The 13,796-nt window shown below is 46.5% G+C and overlaps 1 long non-coding RNA gene across 1 annotated transcript in view; it reads left to right on the top strand.

The window, feature by feature from the left end:
• The window catches only part of LOC137335781 (uncharacterized), a 99,250-nt gene extending 85,824 nt beyond the window's left edge, over positions 1-13,426 (top strand). Inside the window, exons 2-3 of the long non-coding RNA XR_010966494.1 lie at positions 11,698-11,841; positions 12,222-13,426. This is a non-coding gene — a long non-coding RNA (uncharacterized lncRNA). The remainder of the gene's footprint in view (positions 1-11,697; positions 11,842-12,221) is intronic.
• Positions 13,427-13,796: the final 370 nt, after the last annotated feature.

Genomic DNA, 13,796 nt, shown 5'->3' with positions numbered 1-13,796 from the left:
ACGAGCAACTAAGCCACATGTACCAGGAAGATCCTTGGTTTAGTTCTTGGTCTGTGCCTAGTTAGCTGATTACAACGGGAGAGCTACAATTGGCCTCAGTGCCCTTGGGCCAGCAAAAGGCGGGGGTGGGGGGGCAGGGAACTGAACCCTGGTTCCTGCTCCTGATTGCTATCCAGTGACCCCCTGCTAGAAATATGTCCATGAGGTCTGGGTGAGGAGGAGATCTGGTTTGGCTATAATGTTTCCATGGTCAAATAGATTATGGACAATCACTGTAAAGGCTGATCCAAGGGAGAGAGGTCACTTGGGCAAAGTACTGGAAGGTGCCTGTGGAACTGTACCCCAGCAAGGAGTCAATACCCTCAGGAATGGAGTTGCCTGGGAGTTAAAATAGTTGGGCCCTCACACTGGCAAGTGGGGGTGAGCCTGCCACTAGCCCCACCTGCCCCACCCTCACCGCTCGCCCCATGTTAACATCGGGCCTCAAGTATCTATTACTATATTATGCTATATTTTTACCTGGCTTCAGGATATATTGTGTTCTATATCTTCCTTAATCGTTCTCTAATTAGTTGCACAACGTTGTAACAAAACAGAATTGCAGTAAGTGCTGTGGTTAAGAGGTTATAAAGTTCACCTTCTATTCACATCACACCTTCACTCCTTCAAGTATGTTGACATCATCCAAAGCCCAAGATCATTTCACAGTTGTGTAAAATGCAACCCAGACCAGCTATTGTACCCGATGGAGTTTATTTCTGTCAGTATTTCTGCACCTTTGACCATTTGGATTAACCACTGCAGCCACCGTTGTTTTCCTGTCATTTTGGGCATTCTTTCTGTAGGATAGGCAGAGGAAGAGAAGCAGAGCTTTGCAGTATATTCCTGTGGCTCAGTGGGTAGCACTCTCCCCTCTGATATCAGGAAGGTTGTGGGTTCAAGTCCCCTTCCAGAGCATTGAGCACAAAATCTAGGCTGACACTCCAGTGTGTAGAGCTCAGCTTGAACAGACAATTTAAACAGTCGAGGGAGTCAGCCCGAACCGACCATTTAAACAGTCAAGAGCTTCCCTATTTAAACCGCTGATTGGTGTTGAAGGTGTCCCACTCAGAGTGCAGTTTTGGGATGGAATGAATGGGACTAAATAAGGGGAGAGGCTGAGAGGGAGAGAGAGAACAACTGAATAATCAGCTACTCAAAGGGCTCAATTTTCAAATTAACAAACAGGTGGGTTGGTGGTGGGGGGGCATTGAAAATTGCCACCATTTCCTCCCCCTCAACGATCGCGGACCCCTGATCCCAACACCCTGCCTCGTGACTGACCCCCGATCCCATCCTTCATGACTCGCCAACCTGTGCCCTCCCATCCATACAAACAAAGACTTACCTAAAGACATCCTCTCCCTGTCTGGTCTCCTGTCCGACTGAGACCAGCTGTCAATCAACCGGTCAATCGGACAGGAAACCGACAAAAAAAACGTCCTTACGTCAAAATCGTAAGGACATCCAGGAAACCTGTACTAATGGGTTTCCTGACCTCAATTTGACCCCCCGCCCCCTTCCCAGCTCCGTTTTAAAATCACCCTCAAAGTGTCCACCAGCACTGAGAGCTCAGAGCTAAGACTCGAAGTGCTGCATTGTCGGAGGTACAGTCTTTCAGATGAGACGTTAAACCGAGGCCTCCTCTGCCCTCTCAGGTGGATGTAAAAGATCCTGTGATACTATTTTAAGAGCAGAAGAGTTCTCCCCGGTGTCCTGGCAAATATTTGTCCCTCAACCAACATCACTAAAACAGATTATCTGGTCATTTATCACATTGCTGTTTGTGGGATCTTACTGTGCACAAATTGGCTGCTGCATTCCCTACATTACAACAGTGATTACACTTCATTGTACTTCAAAGTACTTCATTGGCTGTAAAATGCTTTGGGAGGTCATCAAAGTTGCTATATAAATGCAAGTTTTTTCTTTCTTTCCTATGATAGGCACTGTCCAGTATTATAGTGCAATTAAACAGCTACTAATTTTTTATAGTCCAATGTTATCCCTTTGCTAAATGACACACATCAGAATACAGCAGAGATGTGACATAAAGCATGACCCACATAATTTCTTGGCAAACTATGTGTGTTTATCAGGATTCAAGTGCCTTGAATGATTAATCAGTGTGATAGCTCTTTCTCCGTTTCACCAGCCCTTTCTGCTTCCATCTCTTGTTGCTCCCTCATTCACTCTTGGTGCAGGCTGGCTCAAACATTGATTTGTATCATAGGTAAGCCTTTGTCTCCCTTATCTAGGCTTCTCTTCTGGCGCCAGCATGTCACGTCCATCGAGCAAGAACAAAAACTTCTTACATCGTTTTGAAAAAAATAATATTTGGTGGCAGATTAAAGGGGCATCCTAACTCATTAAACTGTTTCCAGGCAGGCTCAGTTTCTCAATTTTAAAATTCTCATCCTTGTTTTCAAATCCCTCCATGGCCTCGCCCTTCCCTATCTCTGTAGCCTCCTCCAGCCCCACAACCCTCCGAGATCTCTGCGCACCTCCAAATCTGGTCTCCTGTGTGTCCCTGATTTTTATCACTCCACCTTTGGCGGTCGTGCCTTCAGCTGCCTAGGTCCTAAGCTCTGGAATTCCTTCCCTAAACCTCTCCGCCTCTCTCTCCTCCTTTAAGACCCTCCTTAAAACCTACCTCTTTGACCAAGCTTTTTTTCACCTGTCCTACTATCTCCTTCTGTGGTTCTGTGTCAAATTGTGTTTGATAACGGTCCTGTGAAGTGCTGTGGGACATTTTACTACATTAAAGGTGCCATATAAATGCAAGTTTTGTTGTTTCTACAAAAATCCGTTCCGAGATCTCCACTCACACCTTGGCATCTTGGCTTCCCCTTGGCCAATGCTTATGTCTATTGCCGCAGCTCAAACGTTTCAGTTATCACTAACATTTAATTAAAGTGAAGACACTAAAGAATCATTAACGGTAGGAATGGTCAGCTGACCACCGATGTCACATTTCTGCCACAGGAACATTATCAAGTGAAGAACAAAGTGTTTTTTAAAAGAAGTTTTTCCTTCATAACCCTGTTCCTTTAAGACCTATATGGTCCTTTCTTCAGATGTAAATTTGCCCTGTTGATCCTTAGTCAAGGGCACTACTTGTCATTATGGACCAGGGTCATAGCCAAGGTCAATTTTTGCTGAAACACACATGTCTGTCCTCCTCACAACAAACAGTTTTTTTCACTTTGCATTTGAACTGTGACATTTTGTGGGTATTGTAGCAGGTTTCATGATTCTTATCTTTATTGCGCACATGTAACAAGGTTTTTTCAATCAAGCTTTCTTTCACTCCCCTCAGTTCTCCCTACAAATTGGGACAAAAGAAAGTTACAGATGCAGCTGCTTGGGTTCACTTTTACAATTAGGGCTAATTGCCGATACTTTTTATTCACGCTCTCTGCAAAAATTCAGCCTACCTTCCCGCACTTTCTGCGTACTAGAACTTGACCTTATGTTCGAAGTATCTGGGAAAGCACTGCTACAGGGTGAGCAATGAACCCTTCTACACTGTGGTGTGCAATGGTAACAATATGGCCAACGCAACATGTGCTCCAGATTTGTTCGTAGCAGCAAAAAACGTCATCCCACCAAACTTCAGGCTAAAAACTAGTAAGTAATATTTACCTAGGAATAAAATTGCACAGAAGCAAATAATAACTCAGCAGATTAAACAATAACACATTACCTAACTTTCACTAATACTTCAAAACTATTTTCTCAAACCAAAACAACACTACTTTTTCAATCTTCTTCAGATTTGGCCAATATTCATTGATATAAATTAAATGTAGTAATGGTCCCAACAGTGATCCCTGGGATGTTCCAGTCACTATTTACCCCCATCCTGATGCAACACCACAATGAGTATTCATTGTTTCCTACCCTTCAGACAATTCTTTATCCATAGGAGATTTACCCAGAATCAGAACGGCTTTGAGTCAAACTAATAACCTTTCATGTGGGATTTTGTCAAATGCCTTCTGCAGGTCTAGGTACAATACATTGTAGGCCTTGCCACAGTCCACTTGGAATGTCACTTTTGCAAAGAGGTTAAGAAAATTGATCAGGCAGGACCTTCTCTTTCTCAATCCAAATTGACTGTTAATTAAGTTATTTTCACACAGATAATCTTCAAGTTTACACTTGATAATCGATTGCATTATTTTACACGTGATTGAAGTAAGACTAACGGGTCACAGTCCAAAGCTGGTCACTGGCCGGTGCCTCCAAATGGATCAGCCATGATTCTCTTCCTGATATCCCCCTGCCTATTGTGTTTGCTGTAGCAAAATGCTCAGCCAATACCCTGGCTCCACAGCCATATGGCTGAGATGGGAACTGAAGTGTGAGCTGTGTCTCAGTGGTAGCACTTTTGCCTCCGAGTCAGAATGTTGTGGATTCAAGTCCCATTCCAGATGCTTGAGTACATAATTTAGGCTGACACTCTAACGCTGCACTGTTGGAGGTCCCGTCTTTCAGATGAGACCGAGGCCCCGTCTGCTCTTTCGGGTGGATGTCAAAGATCCCAAAGCACAATTTTGAAGAAGAGCAGGGGAGCTTTGCCCAGTGTCCTGGCCAATATTTATCCCTCAACCAACATCACTAAAACAGATTATCTGGTCATTATCTCATTGCTGTTTGTGGGACCTTGCTGATCACAAATTAGGTGCCTAGCACTCAGGTCTTGGGCAGCACGTGGCAACAGCAACTGGGAGTACCCAGAGCACTGCGTTCAGTTCTGGGCACTGCACCTCAGAAAGGGCCTTGGAGGGGGTGCAGCGCAGATTCACCAGAATGATACCGGGCTAAAAGGGTTAAATTATGAGGACAGGTTGCATAGACTGGACTTGTATTCCCTTGAGTTTAGAAGATTAAGGGGTGATCTAATTGAGGTGTTTAAGATGATTAAAGGATTTGATAGGGTAGCTGGAGAGAAACTATTTCCTCTGGTGGGGGAGTTCAGAACAAGGAGGTGAAACCTTAAAATTAGAGCTAGGCCATTCAGGGGTGATGTCAGGAAGCACTTCTTCACACAAAGGGTAGTGGAAATCTGGAACTCTCTCCTCAAAAAGCTGTTGAGGCTGGGGGTCAATTGAAAATTTCAAAACTGAGATTGATAGATTTTTGTTAGGCAAGGGTATTAAGGGATACAGAACCAAGACGGGTAGATGGAGTTGAGGTACAGATCCGTTATGATCTAACTGAATGGTGGAACAGGCTCGAGCTGCTGAATGGCCTACTCCTGTTCCAATGTGTTCTTCCTGGGAATGCTTGATCCACGTTCCAGCACTAGCACAGAACTAGAACACTATAAAAGCAGCTAATAGTGCGGGGGCACAATGGGCATGAGCCTACACCCCACTAAACTAAGGGAGTGCATGTTGGTACTCCCACGCACACCAGTGCCCCTCCATTGCAACAAGCCCATTTATAATAATCAATGTACATTGGATGATAGTTAATGTAAAACTGACCCACAGAGCTTCGTTAGGCTAGGAGGAGATTGTGCAAAATACGGCCAAACAGCCACATGGTGTACAAGAAATCAACACTCTTTGTAAAGGATAATTGGAGAATGGCACACAAATAAAACTCTTACTATTGCATTGGTTTAAAGTGCTTACACCGGCTAATCCAGTAATGCATCTATCGCAGTGCTGGTCCAAATAAATCCATTTAACTTATCCTGCAGAAAGTTGAATAGAGCTCTATAGCCCATTCATCCCACTATTTACCCAGTACCGTCTTTTAGGTACGTGGGTGGACTTTAAACAGTTCAGTCAACATTTCTAAATGATCTAGCTACTCAGTTAGCCTGCCCACCCACTTCCATCTGAAAGGTGCCTATGTAGAGTGTTTGTTTGGACCTCAAAAGCAGCAACCCCCAAGTTCAAACAAGCTGTATATCTGCAGGGCTTTTTTTTTCCCATGTTAAAATATTGGGGGCATGAGCAGTTTGTCTCTTGTGTAATTGCCCCCATTAACAGTCTGCCCATTGACTGGCATCAGCTAATAAACGGTTTCATTATGGGCAGCCCTGCTGTTTCAGCTCTTGTGGTGATTTTTAAGAGCTACATAAGACCCGAAGAATATGTGATCAAATTGGAACGACGGGCTTGTCCTTCATACCGACCCGCCTATTCTTAAAGTCCTCTGTGTAGTGCAGGCTGCTATTTACAATTACTTAAATGATAAGGTTGCAATTTTCAGCAAATTCTACAGCTACTAACAAAAATAAATAAATACATAAATAAATAAAAGCTGTGAATCAAGGAAATCTAAAATAAAAAGACAATGCCTGAAGTACACAGCATTTCGAAAGCAGAAAATAGCAGATTGAAGCCCTTTGTTTGAGCTCTGAAACAAAGGAATAATAGACTATTCCACACCTAGAAAGACAAGGGCAACAGGTGAATGGGAACAAAACTACCTCCAAGTTCCCCTCCAAGTCACACACCATCCCGACTTAAACATATATCCCCTGTTCCTTCAACACCGCTGGGTCAAAATCCTGGAACTCCCTACCCAACAGCACTGTGGGAGAACCTTCACCACACAGACTGCAGCGGTTCCCGAGGAAAACTCACCACCACCTTCTCAAGGGCAACTAGGGACGGGCAATAAATGCTGGCCTTGCCAGCGATGCCCACATCCCAAAAAGGAATTTTTAAAAATCCGTATTCCTATTTTTTAAGTTTTCACCTTTTCTGAAAGGTCTTTTTTCCCCCCAGATGTTAGCTGGTGGAACACACATCTGGATCGAGGAATCTCAGCTCTTAGGTGATTAATCAAACTGATGGGTTTATGTGCTATCAGAATCCTCAACATATAATCCACCAAGTAAATGAGATAATGGGGCAGAATAACGATGAGCTCTACAGTGCTCTCCATTCTTAGTGGCGAAATGGAGGAGCAAGTTCCAGCGTTCGCTCATGCGTAGTGCATTGTGGAAATCTGGAACTTGCTCCCAATGGTTCGCCGGCAATATGACAGCTTCAAATTAAAGGGCCATCACACTCTACAATCAGAGAAATCATTGAAAAAGCCCCAACTTGCTTACCTGCCCAGCTGGAAAGTAACTAATTACGCCACCAAACAGATACAATTAAAGATACAGGTCTAAACTAAGTTTTAACAGCGCGGTTAAGTCTTAATGACTGCCAAACAACTAAACATTAAAACTTTAAAAAATGTTGCATCACATTACTCCTTATTTTAATAGGTTTTGATCATTTAAAAAAATTTTAAAAAAATTAAAATTAGTTTTTTTACTTTTCCCTTCTGTCTCTTTTATTTAATTCAATTATTTCTTACCCTCTCTTTTTTCGCTGTCTATAACTGTTTTTACGTTGATTTTATTGTTGTACCTTTCACTTCCTGGTTTAACACTCCAAGCCTGCAGAGGCAGTGAACGCAGCGTATCAAAAATACTGTGAGCTGATTGGTCGAGGGGAGAGATCGATCCTCTCACTTCTCCCATGGGTCCTAGCTTCACCTGAACTGATGCTGGGCTCTTCTCCACTTCCTAATAGAGGGAATGGCCGACAAAAATGGGTAAGTTAATGGGTTAGTATAAATCTATGGAGCGGCGAGGAGTGTTGCTTCACCGCTTCGAGCAATTTCCACCCCAATATCATAGTCCTTCCTGTCCCATCTGTGGTAGCTCATTATTAATGGGCCACTTCCAAAGTTTTCTGTTGCACTGTGACACATTTTTTGAATTCAGTATTTACATGCTGGCCATTCATGTAAAAAACTGGGACGAATGAGCACCGTGAAATCTATATGTCAATGAAAGAGCCTAGATCATCTTTGATGATCTGTAATCGAATGGTATCGGGATCTTCCACTTGTATGCGATTTGTGCGCACATCAGCGTTTCAGACACAGTGGGTAGATTTTCAACTCGTCGCTCGGATACATGTTTCCTATGCATTTAGGTGTCAGCCGTGGCTCAGTCTTGGAGCACTCCCGTCTTGGAGTCTGCCCAGCGCCAAGATCTGGGGGAGGGGCCCGGAAAGTTGGCCTCCACGTATTTATTTGCTCTTGGCGGTTGTTGTATGTTCGGTTTTGATTGTTACTTAGTGTTTTTTTTAAAAAAGTATTCATTTATGTACAATTTCTCCCTTTCCTGTTTTCTCTTTTTCATTCTCAGCCCTATCCTACATTCCTGGTTTGAGAACTGGAAAGGAATCTCTTGGCCTTGGCAAGCAGCAATCATTTGGTAAAAGCCGGAAGTTAGGAAAGATTAGCAGGAGGGTTCCGTATGGGTGATCACGTACTCTCCTGTAAATTAGAAGGACTTTTAAATGGTTCCTGCAGACTAGGCCCGAGAAGGGAAGTGGCCATTATCCTGTGTCATAATCAGATCCAGTAGTTAGCAGGAAATGCCATCTCTGACCTTGCAGCTACAGATGACGAGATAAAGGATAAACTGCTCACGGAGTGTGAGAGATGTCTGGCAAGGATTTTCCATCATTTTCTTAATAGGAAATTGGTTACTTAAGCCCTGTCAAGAGTCTACTAGGGTATTGAGTCAAGTGGAATTCCTGGTCGCAGTTTTATCAATGACTTAACGTGGATGTAAAATGTTTAAGTGGTGTGAGATTCTATATAATTCACTTCTCAGGCTTCAAGGCTTTCCCTTAATTGTCGCTTGTACCTTGGGGGTACAGCAGATTGCCACTTACTGTCCCTATGTTTGCGTGAAGCTCTAAGGGGCGAGCAATTCATTGGCAGCGACTGGGGTGGCTCACACTGGGCTATGGTCCCAAGATGTTTCTAGTCCACCCCACCATCCCCCCCACCACCTCCCGCCCCGCACCCCCCCACCGCCCCGCACTCCCCTCCTGCCTCGCCCCCCCCCGCCCACCCCACCACCCCCCCACCGCCCCGCACTCCCCTCCTGCCTCGCCCCCCCCGCCCACCCCACCACCCCCCCACCGCCCCGCACTCCCCTCCTGCCTCGCCCCACCCGCCCACCCCACCACCCCCCACTGCCCCGCACTCCCCTCCTGCCTCGCCCCCCCCCCACCGCCCCGCACTCCCCTCCTGCCTCGCCCCCCCCGCCCACCCCACCACCCCCCCACCGCCCCGCACTCCCCTCCTGCCTCGCCCCCCCCGCCCACCCCACCACCCCCCACTGCCCCGCACTCCCCTCCTGCCTCGCCCCCCCCCCACCGCCCCGCACTCCCCTCCTGCCTCGCCCCCCCCGCCCACCCCACCACCCCCCCACCGCCCCGCACTCCCCTCCTGCCTCGCCCCCCCGCCCACCCCACCACCCCCCCACCGCCCCACACTTCCCTCCTGCCCCGCACCCGCTTGCCCACCCCACCACCCCCCCACCGCCCCGCACTCCCCTCCTGCCTCGCCCCCCCTGCCCACCCCACCACCCCCCCACCGCCCCGCACTCCTCTCCTGCCTCGCCCCCCACCCCGCCCACCCACCTCAGGCTCACCCTGTGGACAGGAATTACTGCAGGTACTGCACACAGTATTGAACCTGGTCACCACTCTTGCCAGGCATTCTTTGCTGGGGAGAGTGTCCAGCGGTGCCAAAGGAGGGCAATCTTCCTCACGCCTACCTCCACTTCACCAGCCATCAAGCAGTGCTGCTCCATCACTTGCCCACAGACTCCGATTCACGCGTCCTCATTTACTTTGTCATCCCTTCGTTTTTAACCTGCTGCTTCTTCCCTCACCCCGGACAGGAATAAAATTATTTTAAGAATATTTTTCAGTCTCTCTACATGTCCAACAATCTTTCCTCCTCCCCCTCATTTACTGCTGAGGGCTGCAGCCTCGTGTATTTTACTGCATTCTACTTTCCAAAGGGACAGCAATGAGTTCAAAGCCCCTATTGGTCAGGTGACTGTGCTGCAGAGCCATGTTTGGTAACCTCCAATAGCAGCCCTCTTAACACCTAACCCCCAGCGATGGAGCGGGGGAGGAGATGAGAGCTGGAGACACAAACTAGGCCAAGAGCAGAAGGGGCAGGAGAGAGAAAGGGTAATATTCTAGGAGATGGTAATTGATTAAATAAACAGGCCCTCGGGGTCCCACTCTGCCAGCAAAGGTGCGGCAGAGCGGACCCCCGTCTGCCTAAGCCCAAAGATGCAGATCCCCCACCCCATCCTAAAATGCAAGTGATGGGCACACCATGTCTGAGGGCGCTTCATTGTAGCCCGTCCCTGTCAAAGGGTTACTGTGCCAACACACCAAAGACAGCAGGCCCTGGGAGGGCCAAATGAAAATCTCTTCCTGCTCTCAATGGAACAAACGGGCCACTTCAGGAAGATAATTAATCCCTTCTGAGATTGCTTACCTCTCCCTATTAAAGGTTTGGGGTCTCTGTATAAAACTCAGGGGAACTGAGACCTCATAAGGGCAGAATTTTGTGTTCACCTGGAACTCCCCAGACATACCTCCTTGATGTGGGGTGGTGAGTGGGGTGGTGGGGGGGGGTGGTGGCAGAATCCTGACAGAATCGGATTACGGCCCAAATTCTGTGCCCCCTTTCTGCCCTCCCCGAACTCAGGACATTTGAGACCCTAGAGTGCATGGTTTTGTGTTATCTTGTTGAATAACATGATAAAGAGGAGTTATTTGTGGACAAGAAGATTTACAGGATTGAGTGGTTAGTTATTTTCGATACAATGCATTGGTGGGTTATGTAGCAATCTAGAAAATTGCATTCCCAGGTAGCTTTTCTTGGAACTACATAGTCATGCTTTAAGAAAGATGCCAGGTTTGAAAGGAGAGATAATCTATCCTGTGGCTCTTCGGTGCAGTACTGACGGAATGCTACACTGTCGGAGGTGCCGTCTTTCGGAAGAGACGTTAAACCAAGGTCCAGTCTGCCCTCTCAGGTGGACGTCAAAGATCCCATGGGGCTATTCGATTGGCCAGGACACGTGTTCTCCCCGGTGTCCTGGCCAATATTTATCCCTCAATCAACATCACTAAAATAAGATTATCTGGTCATTATCACATTGCTGTTTGTGGGACCTTGCTGTGCACAAATTGGCTGCCGCATTTCCAACATAACAGTGACTACACTTCAGAAGTACTTCATTGGCTGTAAAGCGCTTTGGGAGGTCCTGAGGTCATGAAAGGCGCTATAGAAATGCAAGTCTTATTTCTTTCCAGCCCAATACAAAGGTGTGGGTTCTAATAGTGTTTTTACACTGGAGAACTAAAGTGTATTTCAAGGCTCTTAGTTCTTATCTGAATTAACATCTGGATTATTCCTACAGTTATCCGTTTGTGCCCTTCAGTTTAAGGTGACTTGTAGAGGAAGCTGGAGTTAAACTTCCCAAAAAAAACATGTGGGTATGCAATTTTGTCTGAATCTGTGTGAAATGGAAACTGTCTTCAGTCAGCATTCAACTGATGACTAAAAGCATAGCAAATCAAGCAAAAAAAAATCAAGGATATACCAAATTCCATGCATCAAGAAAAAAAAGGTGTGGGTAAGGACAGTCTTGATTTTAAATGTAAAAAAAGTTCTACATTCTCCAATTATTTATGCAGAATGAATCCTTGAAGTGCATATTCTGTGCACCTTAATGTTCCTTAATAGGCTTGAACTGTTTTAGTTCGTTTCTAGTACAAGTGTTTGACTTTCCTTCACCCACAGTTTTCCTTCTCCTTTCCCGGGCGATCGGGCTCTGCGACACTTGTCGGACGGTTGAGGTTGATCCAGCCGACTGGTCTGAGGCAGCTGATCGACTTGGCTTTCCAGCTGGCTCATAAAGGACTGTACTATTTCACACATAACAAGGTCAGTGGTAAGACTGTCTGCAGTTTTCTTGGTGTTTGTCGAGACGTCTTGAAATACAGGACACATTTTGTCACGCGCTCCTCTCGAATAACCATTTCACTCCTTTTGGGGCCCCACTGAATTTCTGTTCCGTTCTCCTGCCTTCATCTCCTCTTCTTGGAGGGCTCTCTGGGATGGTTCAGTCTGAGTGGTATGGCCAGGAAGCTGTCCATTGCATGCAGAGATATTGCTGGGTTTTGACTGGTGAGTGGTTGATTCCCCGCTTTCCAGCTAAGTACAATCCACTTATAAGTGATCGATTATGGCCAATAAATCAAATGATAACTTCATCCTTTGCCTCATCCGGTGCTTCAACTAAAAACTTTTTGTTTTCCTTTCAGGTGTCAAGGACCGCAAGCTTCAACAACTCTTAGATACCATCACCCCTCTTGATCCTTCTTCCCCTTCACTTTCCTCTGACCCCATCCCTCCCTCCAATCTCACCCTTTGACGTGTTTTCACTATCTCCTCTGATCTCCCCCTCTTTGACCCCGAACCATCAGTCCTCAGCAAAGGTCTTAGCTTCATCCCCTTACGTCCCCACCTCAATGGATTTTGAGCTCGACACGATGCTGAGCTCTTTTTCCGTCGCCTTCGCCTCCGCGTCCACTTCTTTGGCCAGGAGTCTTCCTCCTGCTCAGCGGACCCTTTCTCCCGTCTTCAGAATTCTCGTTCCACCTGGACCCCTCCCCCTGGCCTCTTGCCCTCTTGTAAGACCATAAATATGGAAAATATTGTAAAAACAGTGTAAAACTGCAAGACATGAAACAGTTAATCTCCATGGCAGTCAAAGAGACTCCAGCCCATGATCAGTTTCGGAGACTCATTTACATCAAACAATGAGGCCCTGGCGAAGACACATTAACGTCGAGACAATATATAATCAAACTGAACCTCAGTCTCGGACAAGAAGGGAAGGCCTTTCACACCCAAACAATGCTGTGAGCCAAAGGTCCATCACAGTGAGGAATACCGCATTGTCCTGATGCTGTGCAGGTAGCGGGGAGGAGATAAGGAGTTGTCTCTCGACCTCACAGCTCTGCACAACTAAGGAGTTTTGATGTAAGGAGTCTTACAACACCAGGTTATAGTCCAACAGCTTTATTTGTGAGTCACCTGACGAAGGAGGAAGCCTCCGAAAGCTTGTGATTTCAAATAAAGCTGTTGGACTATAACCTGGTGTTGTAAGATTCCTTACATTTGTCCACCCCAGTCCATCACCGGTATCTCCACATCAAGGAGTTTTGAATCACTGAGATGCCCAGATGAAGAGGTGTGAATGTCAAGCAATCCAACAGATTGATAGCTGAAACCACAGATGAGGCCCAGGTGGGGGTTTGCATGACTGGAACACTATAAGAAGATACAACAGCAGCACTGTGGAGGCTGCAGTCAAGGGAAGAAGGATGGAAACCGGTCATTTCCAGGTCCAGGCCTACGATCAGCATCGGTAACGACTGGCCGCACGGGTGATTGTAAGTTTCAGTCAAATCATGGAAGGGTTTGTACTGGGATTTTGTTGGTCTAATAAACTAATGGGTTTGAGTTGAGCCAAAGCCTGTTTGTCGCGTGCAATTTTGTTCTTGTAATTCCGAGGTCCAAGAACTGGTGTAGGGCGGATGGGAACGGAACACCTTACACTCTTGATCTTTTTATTGCAAACTGCTGACATGACACATGACATCGGCTGTCTCAATTTCTCTACTTCTGTCAGTCACTCTAACCTACTTCCCTCTGAACCTGCAGCACTCCGTTCTCTCAGGTTCAACCCTGATATTGTCATTAAACCTGCTGACAAGGGCGGCGCTGTTGTTGTGTGGCGAACAGACCTCTACCTTGCAAAGACTGATCGCCAACTCTCCGACACCTCCTCCTACCTTCCCCTGGACCATGACCCCACCGCCGAACATCAAGCC

Source organism: Heptranchias perlo, chromosome 2 (genome assembly GCF_035084215.1).
Source record: "Heptranchias perlo isolate sHepPer1 chromosome 2, sHepPer1.hap1, whole genome shotgun sequence".
NCBI classification, from domain to species: Eukaryota; Metazoa; Chordata; class Chondrichthyes; order Hexanchiformes; family Hexanchidae; genus Heptranchias; species Heptranchias perlo.
This window is presented reverse-complemented; position numbering and strand designations above follow the sequence as displayed.